Raw genomic sequence first — 16,680 nt, 5'->3', positions numbered from 1 at the left:
TGAATTTACATCATTAAGTTCATTATAGGTAACAGTTATTTCTGTGAATCATTTTCAAGTTTGATATTTGATTTATTAAGAAACAAATATTAACATAATCAATACCTGAATAGTTACATAAATGAATAGTGTAATCTATGAACCAATGGATAGAAGGTCTCTATTTTTTTTTTTAATCATCTGCTCTGACCTTTACTCCTCAGAATGGACCCATTCGACTTTATTTAGAGATTTTTCCATAGTCATGTTCTTTTTGCTTATATTTACATGTCAGGAGCATGGAGACCAATGTGAACAATAGTCAAGTTCTTAGTTTGGTTTGGGTGGTAAAGAAAACCAACCATGCCAATGTTTAATGTTAGATTGATAGGAAGCATTACATTGGTTAATCTGTGGGGAAACAAACAATGAATTCAGTTAATTTAAAGGGTTTAGTCTCCAGACTAAATGATATTATTGATGAATATTAGATATTTTGAAGAATCTTGTCTTTTCTGTGATTCATCTGAATTTCTTCATTAATGAATTGATCAAAGAAGAAATGTGAATGAGAATGGACAGAAAGACAGCCAATCCTGGATCAGTGATGGTGACTGGTAAATCACGGGTCATGGATGGTGAAGTACAGTAAGAGTGTGGAACTCTGAGGCCGACACAAAAGGAATCTAGTTCAGACCCCCCCATATTTTAAGTCATATTAGAGACAGATTTCAGAGTTATGCCAGTGATCTTTTTCTCAGTCTTTGTGTCCATGAATTTAAAAAATATTATTCTGAAAGAATCAGTGGCAGAATAAATTAGCAAACATGTAAATGCATAAAGGTGAAGAGGGTGAAACATTGTTTATTAGTAATATATGTATTCAGGAAAATGAATATTACTATATATTGCAGTGATAATAAATGGACCAAGTGTATTTTGTGTAAGGATGATAGAGTCAGTGATAGGTAATAGTCACTTACTGCCCTGAATCAGTTGCAAGTTTGAAGTTTATTTTATAAAGAGAAAAATAAATAAATGTGACCCTAAATTAATGGAACACTCAAATAATGATATATGTGAAGTATGGAAATTATACATCAATGGAGAAGAACGTCTCAATCTTTTCATCATCTTTTATGCTTGATACTCTTCAGAAACAATCCACCAGGCTGACTTAAGCCTTCTGTGATCTAAATTGTTTTCTCTGTATTTAGAGAGGCACCAAGGTGAATAGGAAAGTTCTTATCTGGGTTTCAGTCATTGTCTAAGGTATTTACAGTATTATTAGAAAAGTAGTAAGTATCATTTAATTTATCTATGACCCATTGATTAATCTGATATGAAATATTACATGAAACATTGATTAATAATGTGCAATGTTGAAGTCACTTAATGAAAAAGGTAAAGTGTATTGGGGAAGATTTCTATTGGTAGATGTTTGCGATATTCAAGGATCTTGCTCTTGCACTTTTGTGAATCATGTATATTGTATTATCAGTGAAGTAATGATTAAATTGATACACATTTAGAAATGAATTAAAAAAAGGGCTTCACATGGACCAATGATGATGACTGGTAGCATATGTGTCATGGACGATGTATAATAGTTGTCTAGGAGTCTGAGGTCCAACACAAAACATAATTAATCTATTTCCTTGATTGGAAATGACCCTATAGACAATATCAGAAATGTAAAAATATCATGTCATTTTAGATTTAAACAAATAAGAATAAGTAGATCGAAAAGAAAATGATTAAGCATTGTGCAACTATAAATATATGTAGTGAGGCAAAAAGTATTATTAATAAAAATTGAAAACACCAGCACCCGTTAAGATATAAATTGATCAAGAGCTCTACCTCTTTGGTTTAGACTCCTGCATAGATAAGTAAAAGTCAGTTTTACTGTACCAGTTTAGTTCCTAGTTGAGGTTGTCCTTTTCTTAAGAAAAAATACATACATTATAAAAATTAATGAACACCAAAAAGACTAAGTAAATGAAATGTGGAAAACAAGAAACATAGAGGACATAGTCTCAATTTTTTCAAAAAATCATTTGCTCTGTTTTGTGCTCCTTAGAATGGACACAGTCAGGGGGCAGTGTAAGGGTCTCCCACGGTCAGGAGTGCTTCTTAGGGGGATGGAGACCATGCAGCTAGTAGTCATAGCTCTTACCTTGGTTTGGGTGGTTTGTTTATGTGTGGTTTGTTTAAGAGTATTCAGTATATTATTAAAATGATAAAATATAATCAAAGATGGCCAACTGTGGTAAAAATGGGATTGATATGAAGTATTATTTATAATGGATATATGAAAATCTGAGAATGAGTAATGAAACAGATATATTGATGCTTGGATGATTCTACATACAGATAAGGGATATCAAACCTCCTCTTGGGTTTTTGTGAATCATAGTATTTAAAATGGCTATTAATGAATTAATCGATAAGAAATAAATGAGGAAAAACAGGGTCAATCTGGACAAATGATGACGGGTGGCATATGAGTCATATTCAATGAATACTATGTGTCTGGAACTCTGAGGTCCAACACAGAAGAAATCTAGCCTGTTTGCTTTGTTTGAAATCCTCTTATAGAAAGATTTCAGAAATACAGAATTAATTTGTGTGTATGTGTTTTCATCCCATAATTACGATTAGATCAATGCAAGAATCAATCAATAAAGATGAATAGGGTTCTGCATTGTCCAATTATAAAAATATGTGGTAAGGCAAAAACACTTTAAATTGAAAATACTGAAATTCAAAGAGAAATGAATTGTACATTATTGTTTCCTCTTTGACTAATGATGATACAGATAATATAAGTTACAGAAAATGTTTATGTTCTAGGTCAGCTGCAAGTTCAAAGTTGGTCATTTTCTTCAAAGAAAAGGAGACGAATATACTCAAATAATGATTGCAAAATGACTAACCAGATGAAAAGTGAAAAGCAAGGATCAGTGGAGGGAATTCTTTAATTTTGTTATCATTTGCTGTGATGCTCTGTGCTCTCAGAATGGACACAGCCAACCTGAATCAAGGTTCTTCCGCAGGCTGTAAGGTTGCATCTTTGTGTTAGGACTACAGAGAGTAAGTGAGCAATAGTCAAAGTTCTTGATTTGGCTTGAGTGGTTTTTTTTTTTAAGTTATTCACTGTATTATTAAAATGTTTTGAATATGATCAAATGTGACCAACCGTACTGATGCTTAGTATCAAATTACATTACATTAATGAATTCATAAGTGAAACACTGAGTTCAGTTAAACGAAACAGATTTAGTCACTGAAAATGATTCTATAGAGGGATGTTATGGGGTTTTCAAGGATCTTATTCTTGTTTTTTTTTGGTGATATACATGCATTTTCTTATTAATCAGTAATCAAATATAGATGAAAATAAAGACTCGGTGATGACAGTGGGTGGTGTATGAGCCATATGCGATGAATGCTATGGGTCTGGAACTCTGAAGTCCAACACAAAGGATTAGTCTGTTCTCCTTATTTTAAGTGTAGATTTCAGGATTGTATAGTGATTTTTTTTTCTTGTACTTTGTGTCCATGAATTTTAAAAATATGATTATAAAAGAATCAATGGCAGAATAAACTAGCAAATGTATAAATGAATAAAGATGAAGAGGGTGAAGCATTGTTCACTAGTAAAGTACATAGTCAGGAAAATGAGTATTAATAGATTTAGAATGGTGATAAATGGGCCAAGTGTATCATGCCTTTGACTACAGATGATGTAGTTGGTGGTAGTTGGTAGTCAGTTACCTGAGTCAGTTGCAAGTTTGATGTTTATTGTATACAAAGAAAAATAAATATTGTCATAAATTAATAAGCCATCATTAATGATTACCATAAATTAGTAAATGCCAGATGACTATCAGTCTGCTCGGTATTCTTCAGAGTGGATGCACCAAGAAAATTTTAGCTTCTGCCATGATCAAGATTATGCTGCCTCTGGGTTAGGAAGAGAAGAAGGTGAATAATAGTCAAAGCTCTTATCTTGGTTTCAGTCATTTGTTAAAGAATATTCCTGGCATTGTTTAAAAGTATTTAATATAATAAAGTCACCCCTGGTCCATTAATAGTTACAGTAAGAAACATTCTTTTGATTAATCAATAATGTGCAAAATTAAAGTCCCTTAACAAAAAAAAATGTACTATATATGGGAAATGATTCTATAGACAGATCTTAGGTATATTTAAGGATCTTGTTCTTGTGTTTTCTTGAATAATGTGTTTTTTAAATTAATATCTGTGAATTAATGATATGATTGATACAAATGTAAAGCAATGAAGAGAATGAAGGTCTCACATGGACCAGTAATGATGCCTGGTGGCGTATGAGTCATGGATGATGACTACTACGTATCCAGAACTCTGAGGTCCATTACAATACCTGGTCTGTTCCTTCTGCTTGAAATGAAATAGATGCCAACTATAAACAAATGGGTTCCTCTTTTAGATTCATAGATTTAGACTTAACCATTATTATGAACCAATGATAGAATCATTAAACAAATATGAATAAATAAAGAAGAAAAGGGTGAAGCATTTTTTAGCTATGAATATATATAGTGAGGGGAAAAAATATGAATAAAAATTGAAAACACTGATACACATGAAGGAATAAATGGATCAAGAGTGTTACCCTTTGATTTGAGATCATACAGTAACTACTTAGTAAGGGTTAGTTATGTTGTTCTGAATCATTTTCAAGTTTGAGGCTATTCCTTTTGTTAAGAGAAAAAGTATATATAGTTATGGGAAATTAATAAATTCCTCCCTGAGTAATTAAAATGTAGAAATCAAGGATCAATGGAGATGAGGTCTGATTTTTTAAAAAACCACCGGCTCTACTTTGTACTCTTCAGAATGGACATATTTGAACGGACTTACCAGCTTCCATGGTCAGGAACTTGATGGTTGTATCATGTGTTAGGAGCACAGAAACCAATGTGAGTAATAGTCATGGTTCTTATCTTGGTTTGGGTGGTTTGTTTTAAGAATATTCAAAGTATTATTTAAAAGTATAAACAAAGAAGGCCATCTATATACTAGTGATAAATAGGAGATTGATGTGCATTATATTGATTATTGCATAGTTGTGAACCTGTGGATAATTAATGAAAGATTGATGTGAGAATTTATGCATGGATAAGGGGCATAAAAACTCTTCTTGAGTTTTGTGAATCATAGTGATTAAATATTATTATTATTATTATTAGGGAATAAATGATTTGATCAGTAACCAAATAGAAATGAGTGAAGAAAAAGAGGCACCATACTGGATCAATGATGATGACTGGTGGCATATGAGTCATGAACAATGAATACATGTGAAGCTCTGAGGTCCAACATGAGACATCTAGTCCATAGCCTTTGTTTAAAGGGATAATACAGACAGATAACTGGAATATAGGGTAATACAGACAAATAACAGGAATACAGAAAGATATTTGTGGGTTTTTTTGGTCTTTGTGTTTATGCATTTTCATTTTATTGTAATGGATAAATGAAAGAATCTATGAATACATAAATAAAAATGAATGGATTGAAGCATTATTCAACTATAAAAATATGTGATTAGGCAAGAAATGCTATTACTATATACTACATATTGAAAACACTGAAGTCCAGTGAGAAATAAATGGCAGATGACTGTTACATCTTAGGTTAAAGATGGCATAGACAGTGTTTATCTTTGGGTCAGTGGCATGTTTGGAACTGTTTTCTTAAGAGGAAATGAAATAAGTGTGCTTGAAATTAGTGATTGCATGGATGACTGTCTAAAGGTGAAGGGCAAGGATCAGCAGAGAGAAGGCATAATTTTTTTATCATCCCTTCTGCTCTGTCCTCAGAGTGGATGCACTGAGCTGATTGAAGCATCCTCCACGGTCTTGAGTGTATGGCTGCATCTTTTTGTTATGAGTGTGAGGACCAATGTGAGTTGAAATCAAAGTTACTGTCTTGGGTTAGGTTCTTTGTTTAAGGGTATTCACTGCATTAACAACAAGCTTGAAATCAAACAAGGCCAGCTGTAGCCTAGTGATAAATATAGGATGGATAAGAAGCATTATATTGATGAGTACACATATGAAAAAGTGAGGATATTAATGAAAGAGATATATTGATATGAATGATTCTATTTATATACAAGTTAGGGATATCAAGGCCCTTTTTGGGCTTTTGTGAGTTATAGTGTTTAAAAGTTATTATTAGTGAATCAATCAGTGAATATCGTAGAAATGAACCCAGAGAAAATGGGCTAGTCTTGGATCAATGATGACAGCTGGTGGCGAATGAGTCATATACAGTGATACCATGTGTCTGGAACTCTGAGGTCTAAACCAAAGAAATCAAGTCCATTCTCTCTATTTTAAGTGATCTTACAGAGAGATGTCAGGAGCATACAAGAATTTTGTTTTTGGTCTTTGTGTTCATGCATTTTCAAACTATTATAATTTGGATCAATGAAAGAACATTAAAAATGTATAGATAATGATGATTAATAAAAAGCATTGTCCATTTATAAACTATGTGGTTAGGTAGGAAATACAATTGATATATATGGAAAATGCTGATACTCAGTAGGAAATAAATAGTCTAAGGGTGTAAGTCTTTGGCTAGGGATGATATAGACAGTGTTAAATAATAGCCAGTGTTCATGTTCTGTTGTCAGTGGCAAGATCAAAATTGTTTGTTTACCTAAGAGAAGATGAAATGTTATATCAAATAGCTAACTACCCTGCAGTGACTGACTAAATGAAAGGTGGAAAGCAGAGACCAGTGAAGATAATGTCAGAAATATTTTTGTCACCTCCTCTGTTCTGTACTCCTTAGAGTGGACACATTTGGGCTCATTTAAGCATCTTCCACGATCGTGGTCTCTATAGTTACATCTAAGCATTATGAGCATGCGGACTGACGTGAGTAATAGTCAAAGTTTTTGTCTTGGTTTTGTGGGTTTTTTTTTAAGGTATTCACTTGTATTCTTTAAAAGGTTTGAAATATAATTATTGAACCATGGCCCAACCATAAATGCAGGTTAAATATGAAGCATTGTTTTGAATCATCCCTATTGAATATTGAAGTCATATAATGAACAGGACGTATTGCCATGAGTGATAATTCTCTAGACAGAGGTTAAGGACATTTAAAGGAACTTACTCAAGTTTTGTGACTTGAGGTATTTATTTCATTATGATTAGTGACTTGATGAATTAATAAAATCCATGTAGACATGAATTAAGAAAAGGAGGGCCAAGTCTGGATCAACAGTGACCGCTGGGGCATTGAGTCATGGAAAAATGACTCTTACGTGTCTGAGCTCTGAGGTCCAATGTGATAGAAATCGCCTATGCTTCTGTTGGAAAAAATTTTATAGATGTTAGAGATGTTTAAAAATCTTGAGCTTCTAATTTTATGGCTTGATTAAAGATGAACAGAGTGAGGTAAATTTCAAAGTATTAAAATATGTGGCAAGGAAAGAAATACTATTAATATACTTTGAAATTATAATAATTGGAGGAAGGGGGTTGTTACCCCTTTGGTTGAGGAGCGCATAGCCTTTGATAAGTAATAATCAACATATTGGGGCAACTGTAGGTTCTTCTTTTTTTATTAAGAGAAAAATAGGTAAATATTACCATAGATAAGATAGAGTAAATGCAAAGTGGAATACAAAGGACTAATGGATAGACTGTTGCAAATTTTATTTTCGGCTCTTTCTTGTACTCCTCAGGATGGGCACTTTGCTGATTTTAACATTCTGCATGACCTTGAACTCGGTGGTCATCTTAGGAGCACGGAGAACAATATGAGTAATTGTTGAAGTTCTTGTCTTAGTTTGGGCAGTTTAAGAGTGGTCAGTGCATTTTAAGAAGTTGGAAATAGAATCAAAGGAGGCTGAACACAGTCCAGTGATGCCCATGGGATTGATAAGCACCGTCATGTGGAGGCATCCATGTGGGAGCCAGTGGGGTCGATTCGAGAAACAGATCTAGCGTATGTCGGAGATGATTTGTAGGTAGATATTTGGGATATCTAAGGCTCTTACTCTTGCTTTTATGATTTGTGATTATTTGCTTATTGGTAAGTAGTAATTTAATGAAAAAATCAATGAACAAAGTATAAATGAAGGAAAAGATTCATAGACCCTTGATGATGACTGGTGGTGATGAGTCAAGGATGGTGAATAATATGTGTCTGGATGTCTGAGGTCCAGCACAAAAATCTAGTCTATTGCCCTGTTAGAAATGATCCTGTACAGTTGTTAGGAATATTTAATTATCCTATTTTTTCACTTCCATGGTTCACAAATGTTTATATTATTGTAATTGAATTAATGCATGAAGGGTTTAACAAATAGTAGTAAGTAAATAAAAAACATGGCCATGCCTGGACCAACTATCGCATATGTATTGAAACAAGTATTAGTACCAATCTATTTTGGAGAAGTTGGGTTTCATGTATTTTTTTATCTCTCAGAATGCAGTACATATAGACAGGTCTTTGAATAGTTAATGTTCATATTCTGGGATGTCTTTGGTCTACCAGTCCTTTTTTTTATTACTAAATAGGATAACTTTATTAAAGATTAAAGTACTATTTAAAGAGGGCCAATGATAAATTTTGTTATATAATAAGAGCTATTGTGCTCACTAAATTCCATTATGAAGCCACATACTCGGTTCCCACTTCAGTGATGAGTTATCACTTTGGTAGCGGGCACCTAACTGCGTGTTCTTGAGTGCTGTTTTACTGAGTGTGTGTGAAGGTACTGATTTTATCATTATCATGAATAAGCGAATAATAGTCAGTAGCTCAAAGGGGAAAAGCATGAGCCACTAATGAGCATATATCATAAAAACAAGTTCTGTTCAGATGAAATCCCTCTGAAGACAAAAATTCTGGCTCTTGCAAGTTTGGGGAAGGAGAACATAGATACACATAATACCATTTCTGTTCTGGGTTTCTGAGCGTTTTAACATTATTCTATTTCTTTAAAAAGAATGAATAGTTGTCCAAAATAATTTATGAATGAATGAATCAAGTAGAATCAAACATTGTTTATTGATATTAAATTGTTTTGAGACAAGCATTTAGATGAATCTAAGTCTGCACAAATGTGGTCTAAAGATTTAGGTGGTCATGTGGATGGGGAAGGCGTTGAGACTGTTGTGTCATATAGACAGCTCTTACTCTTGATTCAGGTGGTGGGTCTAAAGATATCTATTTTTTAATGTAAAATTAATCATTGAATCAATTTGGTAAAAAGAGGAGTTATTTTTTGGCCAGTCATAGCAGGTAACATGGCCCAAAGTTTAAGATTAATTTAAACCTGCTTACCTTGCATCCATTAGAGTATTAGAGCAAAGCTGAAATCTAGGATGTTTCATTCTTTCTAACATTTGCTTTTTAAGCCCCAGAATGGGTCCTTATTGATGAAGGTCTTGGCTGATAAGTCTCTGGGTAAGAAGCCTATAGACTATATAAATAGTTTATAAATAGTACAGTACTATATAAATGGTACACAAAGTTCTTGTCCTTGGGTGGGTGGTTCACTCATGGATGTTCATCATATTATAAAAAATGGGTAACTGGCTACACCTATAAACTTAAAAAGATCAGGTATGAGAGTGTGGTACACACCAATGATTAGGATGTGTCTAGTTAGTATCACTGTTGAATGTATTATTTATGATATCTCAGAACACTGAGGTTCATTAATACATACACAAATCAGGGATGCTACCATGTTGGGTGAAGGTCATTTACACAGAGGATAGTCGTAGTCAGTGTTCTGCCCTGGGTTGTTAGCGAGTTCCAGTTTGTCTATTTGGAGGAACAAATAATTTCATCAATAAGTCAATATCTAAATAGCAAGGCAATCAAGGAAGGAAAACCTGGGTCAATAGAAAGAATTTTGTATATTTTCTCCATTTCTGCAAGAGATACTCTCACTTTTTTAATTTAAACTTTAAAAAAAGTTATAAAAGAATGCATGGGCATTTTCTTTTTATTTTTCTCCATCTGCTTTCTACTCCACTGAATGAGTGCAGTCAAGCTGATAATCATTCTGCAGTGATCAAGACCTTTATGGTTCACTGTGAGTAATAGTCCCCGTTCTTGTCTTTGTAGTCTCTTTAGGGTATTCAGTGTGTGATGAATAAGTATGGAATGTAATCAGACAAGGCCACAAAAGCACCAGTGATGAGATTTGCCATAAACCAAAGTTCGTGTTGAATTGGATTCAGCCCAACAGACATCCTTTTGAAAAAGAAACTCTAACCTCTTAGCTCTGTGGACCAGGGACCCAGTCAGTTGTCTGCAATGCTCACAGTTATTCTTATTTTAGGTGGTTCATCTAAGGGTGTTCATTATATTATTGAATGGATAACTGAACATGTTAATTAATAAAATGGAGATCTATTCATGGGCCAGAGATAAGAATGTGGCATCCATCATTGCTTATGATTAATTTCTGTTACAGTTACCTCCTGTTCACTAGACTGACACCCAAATATAGGCCTTTGCATTTGTGAACATCCTCTTTGCATCCCACAGGGTAGATGCGCCATAGTTAATTATATTGCCCCACAGTCCTGAGGACCTTTGCCTTGCGCCTCTGGGGAAGGAGTATACATGCTATGGAAGTGGTAATGCTCTTGGTTTGAGTGGTTAACTCATGGGTTTCCATTGTATCATTAAAAAAGAATAAGAAATTAAATTTTAGCATGCCATGCATAGACCTATATGATGAGAATGTGTTATGAACGAAAGTTTATGGTTAATCCAAAGTAGCACAAATGAAGTACAGGGAAAAGACATAGCTCTTCCCATTCATTTCAGAACAAATGTCCAGTTTTATGTTTGTCCCATTGATTATTTAAACAACCCCCCTTCTTGGTAAGAGACCTAGGCTGTTACTCATTTAGGGAGTCAGGGTTCTAGTTGTTTAGTAGGATGGTGGCAGGTTCATGGTTGTTCATCTTAACTCCTAAAAATTGTTCCAATTAAATGCACAGGGACCACACCTGGATCAATGATGTGAACGGAATGCATCTGAAGGAAAATTACGATCAATTATTTTTTGAACCGCTGAGGTCTATAGTGAAAAGAGAACTAGTGTGTGCCTTTTGGGGAATGTTCTCTGCACAGTTCTAGAATCTAGTTGAGAGGGTTCATGTATATTGATTTTATATTATTAGTGAATAAGTGAAAGGATCAATAAACAAATATACCCAAGGTATAGAAAATGAGGTCAAGACATGGACCTGTTTTGAGGATTGTTATAAAGCAGGTAATACTATTAATTCTCTCCTGAAATGCCTTCGTCCACTAAGAAAAAAAAAATACATAGATTAAAATTGTTAACACTTTGTGTAAGAAGCAGCCTGATAGAGGTATTTAAAATCAGTGTTCTGCTCTTAGTTTGCAGTGGGTTCCTATGTATTTGACTCATGAAAGAAGAAACAAAATTAAACAAATGATTAACTAAATGAACGAGTGCAAAGTGTGAACCAACGATGGGTGTATTTTATTCCTTTTTACATCTGCTTTGTGCCTCTGAATGGTTGCACCCCGGCCATCAGTCGTTACCAAATGATGAAGATCTTGACTGTTACCTATGTGGCCAAGGACAGTACAGATCAGGGTAAGTAACAGATTAAGTTTTTATTCTTGTTCTGGTCGTTTTGTTTGTAGGTGATGATGATATTATTTAAAAGAGTAAATGCTTTCATGCAATCATAAAATCATAGAAAGATGCAATGGTCAACATCTTTCCTTTTGTTTGGAAGTAAAATCTTTGCTGTTGACTTTATTTTTGAAAATGAGCATCTGACTGAATTTATAAATGAAGAAAAAGTCCTTATCTAAAGGAAATGAAAAAGACTGGGTTTATTTAATGATTCAATTTTATAATGTAATAATTATGATTAACCCAGTTTTCCTTCTGTGAGATCTATTTAGCTGAAAAGATTAAATCTATTAACTTCTGTGTATAAAGAGGACAGACACAGATGTTAAAATATTGTTTTTGTTCTTGTGTTTTGGTAGGTTCATAGATGTTACTATTATTGTTGTTCAGTAAATCAATCTATAGAAAATATGAAAGGCCAGCTCACTGGCCAATGATAAACACGTGTTTTGAAACAAGTTCTACACTTGAATACATGATGAGTGAAAGAAAGAAAGAATGAAAGAAGCAATGAGGTAGTGAATGAATGAATCTTTGAGTCAGTAAAGGAATGAAAAAAAGCTGAATGGCCATGTGAAAGGGGTACACAAACAAGTGAGCAAGTAGGTAATGAGTCGAGTAACTACATCAGTGAGTCAAAAGCTACTCTATAAGTTACTGAGTGGATGAGTCTATGTATAAATAAGAATGTCAAAACGTGAATGCGTGAGTGAATGAATAAGCCTTTGAGTGAATGGGCGACAGCCGAGCAGGCCAGGGAGTCAGTGGGTGAAAGCTGAGAGCACACGTGGATGAGACAACAAATACATGAATCCCTGCATGAGTTAATGCATTAATGGATATAGGAAAGTTAATTAGGAATGAGGGAATGAATGAACCAGTGAGTCAATGTATCAATCCATCCAAGAGCCCATGGGTAACCAAGTGGATTAATTTGATTAACAAGCTGAAAAAATAAGTGAGTGAATAAATGAGCACATCAAGGAAAGAGGAAAACACTGAATAATTTAACTAATGAGTAAATGAATAAGTCAGTGATTGAGCCAAATTAATGAGGGAACGAATAGGTAGGTGAATGGAGGGATGAATGTGTCAGGGCAAATGAGTCAAGCGTGAATTACTGAATGAGTAAATGAGTCAGTGGGTGAGTATGTAATCCCAGACTAAGGTAACCGCTCTCTGAATGAATGAGTCAGTGATCCACGTGTGAGCCAGTGAGTTGAGGAACTCACACTGGGACTCCTTCCCTGGCCACTCCGAAGAGAGTTGGCTGCACCCCAGCCTCAGCACATTATAAATGCCTCAGCCAGAGCACCCATCCTCCTCTGTCACAGACGTTTGTTAACATGTCATCACTAAACTGATGTGCCCTGAGCCCCAGGAACTGGATCAAATTCTGTTTCCCCAGTGCCCGCCCAGTCCTGAGCCTAGGAGGTGCCCAGTGAATTATTGCTGAATGAATTAACAAATAACTAAAAATACATCTGCTTTTGTGGAACCAGGATGGCTCTTCTCAGAATGTTCTGGACGCTGTTCTGTAGGAAAGTGTGTTGTGTATCAGATGGTCTGTGGCGTCTTCCTGCACAAGTCTGGATTCTCCACGGAGTCCAGCTTCCTGTGTGCAGTGCCAGACCGTGAGACAGGATACTGGCAGTTCTGACTGCCCTGGACGTTGGCCCATGCTTGGGTAACATTGGCTTGGCATGGTGGAATGGAAGCCCCGGGTCTTCCCGAAAGCTGCCCTTGCCGCTGCCAAGACAGGAGATCGAAAATAACCCAGTCTTGTTTTTATGCCTCTGGGAATGGGCCTGCTCCTGGCCTTTCCAAGCAAACCGCGTTTCTACTGGTTCTAGTTGCAGGACTTTGGTTAAATGTGAAGCGCCTCTGGACCTCCAGCCTCTGCTTCGTCTGTTAGATGAGGATAAGGATCCCTACCTGGCTGGACTGTTCTGAGAACCAAACGTGTCTAATGAGAGCTTATTGTAAGGGCCTTAGATGACACAGCACGTGTACATATCACGTACATAATGTGGTACCTGAGAGGGAGTAGATGCCTCAGGAGTGACCCAAGTAGCAGCTGTAATCGATAGTTTCGACTGTTTTTATTTAAGACATTTTATTGGCTCCCAAATGGATGTGATACTGAAGTTCCCCTGTTCTAGAAGAATGCAGAATTCAACTAAGTTCTGGAAGAATGGGTAGGACTGGCCAGCCCAGACCAGGCACCTGTAAGGTAGCATAACATGTCCTTCTCCCAGGGACAGACAACAGGAAAGTGAGTTGGCAACGCCTTTGCTCGATGTGGGGCATTTGCCCAAGTCCCTCCGTCCCTCCCTCCCTCCCACAGTTAATACGTTCAGCACATACTTTATGCCTCAGATGCACAGCTCCTCTCCCTCCCTGGTCTTGGCTGGCCTCATGGCCTGGACTGCATCTCCCCCTCCTGGTCTTGCACCCCTCCTCTGGACTCGGTGGTGGTCCTCGGTTATCTGGCTCAGTATAGGGGCCTCTCCATGAGGATGTGACTTAAACGCAAACCGCTGGCCTTTCTTCTTCAGACTGAACCATGTAGATACGCCCTTCTTAATCATGGACATCTGGGACCCTAATTGTGAGTCTTCCAGGTTGGCAGTCTCCCAGCTGGGCGGGCCCCAGCCCCTCCTGAGAAGAGTTCGGACCATGTTGGGAGAAGGTGGACCCTCTGGCTGCTGAGGGTGGTTATAGGATCAGCGCTGATGGCTTTTGGCTGGAATCTAAGATTGAATTGCAAGCGTGTGCAGATAATGCAGGAGGGAGGAGTTGGGTGTCCTCCCATTCCCCAGAATTCCTGGGTAAATGAAGTATACTAACCTTGCAGCATTCGACAGCTTCCAATTACTTTCTGTCTGGTACTTTGCACGGATCCCTCAGCTTTGTGCTAAACTAGCACAGTTGTCCCCTGCCTCTCCCACCCACAGTTCCTTATGTAGCTCTTTCTTTCTCATTCATCCCTCATCTGTATCCCTCACAGAGCCCATATTATGTTTTCATTAGGGGCTCCCAATTTCTCCCAAAGGACTATGAACTTCTTGAGGACAAGGTCTTCTTTTTGTGTCATTATAGTTACCAGAAGATCTAGGCCCAGGAAATGTTTAATAAATTAATCATTCACTCTCATTTATCAAAAAATATTGGGGTGTCCTATGGTACCAGAGGCTGGATGATAAACAGCAAGAAATAAGGCCCTTATGGAGCTCCAAGCTTAGGACAGGAGATAGATTTTAAACAGATATTAATAGAAAAATTACTTAATAACACTGATGAGTGCTAGGAAGCCAAGGTGCCGGGGGCTTTGTTAACCTGCCAACTGGGCTGCTCTTGACCCTCAAGATAAGCCTCCCTCTGCTTCTCTCCCATGTTTTGGGTGACCTGAATAAAAGGGCCAGGCTAGAGCCATGGTCAGAGCTGGCCGACGGCCCTGGCTGCCTGGGGTTGGGTCAGTGGGGCCTTGGACGTACTTGGAGGAAAGGGAGGTGAGTGGAATCTGCTCACCTTTTGCAGCTGCTTGTGGGCACTTGTGACCAGCCACACACTGAGTTTCACTCAAGCACCGTGCTTGTTAAGAAAGGCTCTGTTGAGTGTCTGGGTTTGATCTGCCCCGTCAACTTTTAAGTATCTCTTTTACAGGTGTTGCCAAATGATGAACTAAGAGAAGAATGGAATGTGTGTTGACTTTATCTCCTCTTTACCACATTTCATTCTGAGCTTCTTAGAATGGCTGCCCAAGAGACCATTCTGTCGCTGACATTACTGTGAGATCCTATAGCAAAAAAACTGGTGAGAAATGCATTATTTCCGTCACTGCCTCCCTCTGCCTCCAACGTCAGCCTTAGCCCTCAGCATCCCTCCCGTGAACTCCTGAGCCCGCCCTGCTCATCTCCACCACCACCAGCTCAGTCCGAGCTTCGCCCACTGGGGTCTGGCATTAGCCCGCGAATTGTCTTCTTGCTCCTTCCTCCGATTTGATCCCGAAACTGTCAGTACTCTCTTTCTAGAAGGCACGAGGAAGCGCCCCATGCTCTGCAGAGCCCTCCTGTGAGTGCTAGGAGCCCCCGGGTAAAGTCCAAGCTGCTTGGCTTCATGCTCAAAGATCTTCACGGCTTGGCCTCTAGCCACACCTCCCTCCACATGCTCCTTGGCATCGCTTGCGCAGAACACCCTCTGCGAGTTTGCGTGTGTCTTTCTCTGCCGCACATTAGTTCACCGACTAGCCCTGTCCTCATGCTGCTCAGTAGCTGGAGGGCTTGTCCTGCCTTCCCCCGGTCGGACGAGGCACCCCACCCTTGGACCTGTTACACAGCCATGAACTTGACCTCATTCAGAAACCTCTCCTTTTGCATGGTTATGATCTGTTTAGGTGTCTGCCTTCCCACCCAGCCCTCGAGCTCCCTGACCCTGGGAGCTTGGGCTTGGGTGCCCTGGACCCCCTGCCCAGTACTGAACCTGTGCAGGGTAGCTGATCACCGAGTGAGGACGCTGGTTGGAGGAAGGGATGAATGAGTGCACAGAGGTATGATTGTAAGGCTGTGCTGGGGGCCAGATTCCATCCCTGGCAGAGGACTGGGGTCCTTGGCGCTGAGGAACAGCTCCTCCTCATCGCCGAGGCCTGGCCTCCCTCTGCATCAGCTCCACTATGCCTTCTGCCTGTGACTCATTAAGAGATGTAACCTTAATCCTTGAAATTTGCCTGGGATGGAGCATATTTTCACTCAAGGGAATGAACATGGGGATTTTATTCCTTCCTTAAATAAATCTCACTCTCCCAAGAAGTTTGGACAGGATGTGGGCAATCGGACTGGGGCTTGAAACTGAACATTTTGCAAAAGGCCCATTTCAAAATTTGAGACCGTGGCCACTGGCCAAAGCTGAGTCTGGTTTCTGGGGGTCGCTGGGGACTTCACCCACAAAAGGGAAGCAGAGATAGGAAACAAACCGTCAGCCATCAC

The 16,680-nt window shown here is 37.9% G+C and overlaps 6 non-coding genes and 2 pseudogenes across 6 annotated transcripts; all 8 read left to right on the top strand.

Annotated features, from left to right (window-relative positions):
- Positions 1-576: 576 nt before the first annotated feature.
- On the top strand, positions 577-653 carry LOC118910940 (small nucleolar RNA SNORD113/SNORD114 family; annotated as a pseudogene).
- Positions 654-1,537: 884 nt separating this feature from the next.
- On the top strand, positions 1,538-1,612 carry LOC118910972 (small nucleolar RNA SNORD113/SNORD114 family). The gene has a single exon (XR_005024285.1). It is a non-coding gene; the product is annotated as a small nucleolar RNA SNORD113/SNORD114 family (small nucleolar RNA).
- Positions 1,613-2,461: 849 nt separating this feature from the next.
- LOC118910970 (small nucleolar RNA SNORD113/SNORD114 family) lies at positions 2,462-2,533 on the top strand. The gene has a single exon (XR_005024283.1). It is a non-coding gene; the product is annotated as a small nucleolar RNA SNORD113/SNORD114 family (small nucleolar RNA).
- An 851-nt stretch (positions 2,534-3,384) lies between these two features.
- LOC118910980 (small nucleolar RNA SNORD113/SNORD114 family) lies at positions 3,385-3,460 on the top strand (annotated as a pseudogene).
- Positions 3,461-4,307: 847 nt separating this feature from the next.
- LOC118910960 (small nucleolar RNA SNORD113/SNORD114 family) lies at positions 4,308-4,382 on the top strand. The gene has a single exon (XR_005024275.2). It is a non-coding gene; the product is annotated as a small nucleolar RNA SNORD113/SNORD114 family (small nucleolar RNA).
- An 897-nt stretch (positions 4,383-5,279) lies between these two features.
- Positions 5,280-5,349, top strand: LOC118910965 (small nucleolar RNA SNORD113/SNORD114 family). Its single transcript, XR_005024279.1, has one exon. It is a non-coding gene; the product is annotated as a small nucleolar RNA SNORD113/SNORD114 family (small nucleolar RNA).
- A 917-nt stretch (positions 5,350-6,266) lies between these two features.
- On the top strand, positions 6,267-6,340 carry LOC118910967 (small nucleolar RNA SNORD113/SNORD114 family). Its single transcript, XR_005024280.1, has one exon. It is a non-coding gene; the product is annotated as a small nucleolar RNA SNORD113/SNORD114 family (small nucleolar RNA).
- Positions 6,341-8,144: 1,804 nt separating this feature from the next.
- LOC118910978 (small nucleolar RNA SNORD113/SNORD114 family) lies at positions 8,145-8,218 on the top strand. Its single transcript, XR_005024290.1, has one exon. It is a non-coding gene; the product is annotated as a small nucleolar RNA SNORD113/SNORD114 family (small nucleolar RNA).
- The last annotated feature ends 8,462 nt before the right edge of the window (positions 8,219-16,680 follow it).

The sequence above is a fragment of the Manis pentadactyla genome, chromosome 11 (genome assembly GCF_030020395.1).
Source record: "Manis pentadactyla isolate mManPen7 chromosome 11, mManPen7.hap1, whole genome shotgun sequence".
In the NCBI taxonomy this organism is placed as follows: Eukaryota; Metazoa; Chordata; class Mammalia; order Pholidota; family Manidae; genus Manis; species Manis pentadactyla.
This window is presented reverse-complemented; position numbering and strand designations above follow the sequence as displayed.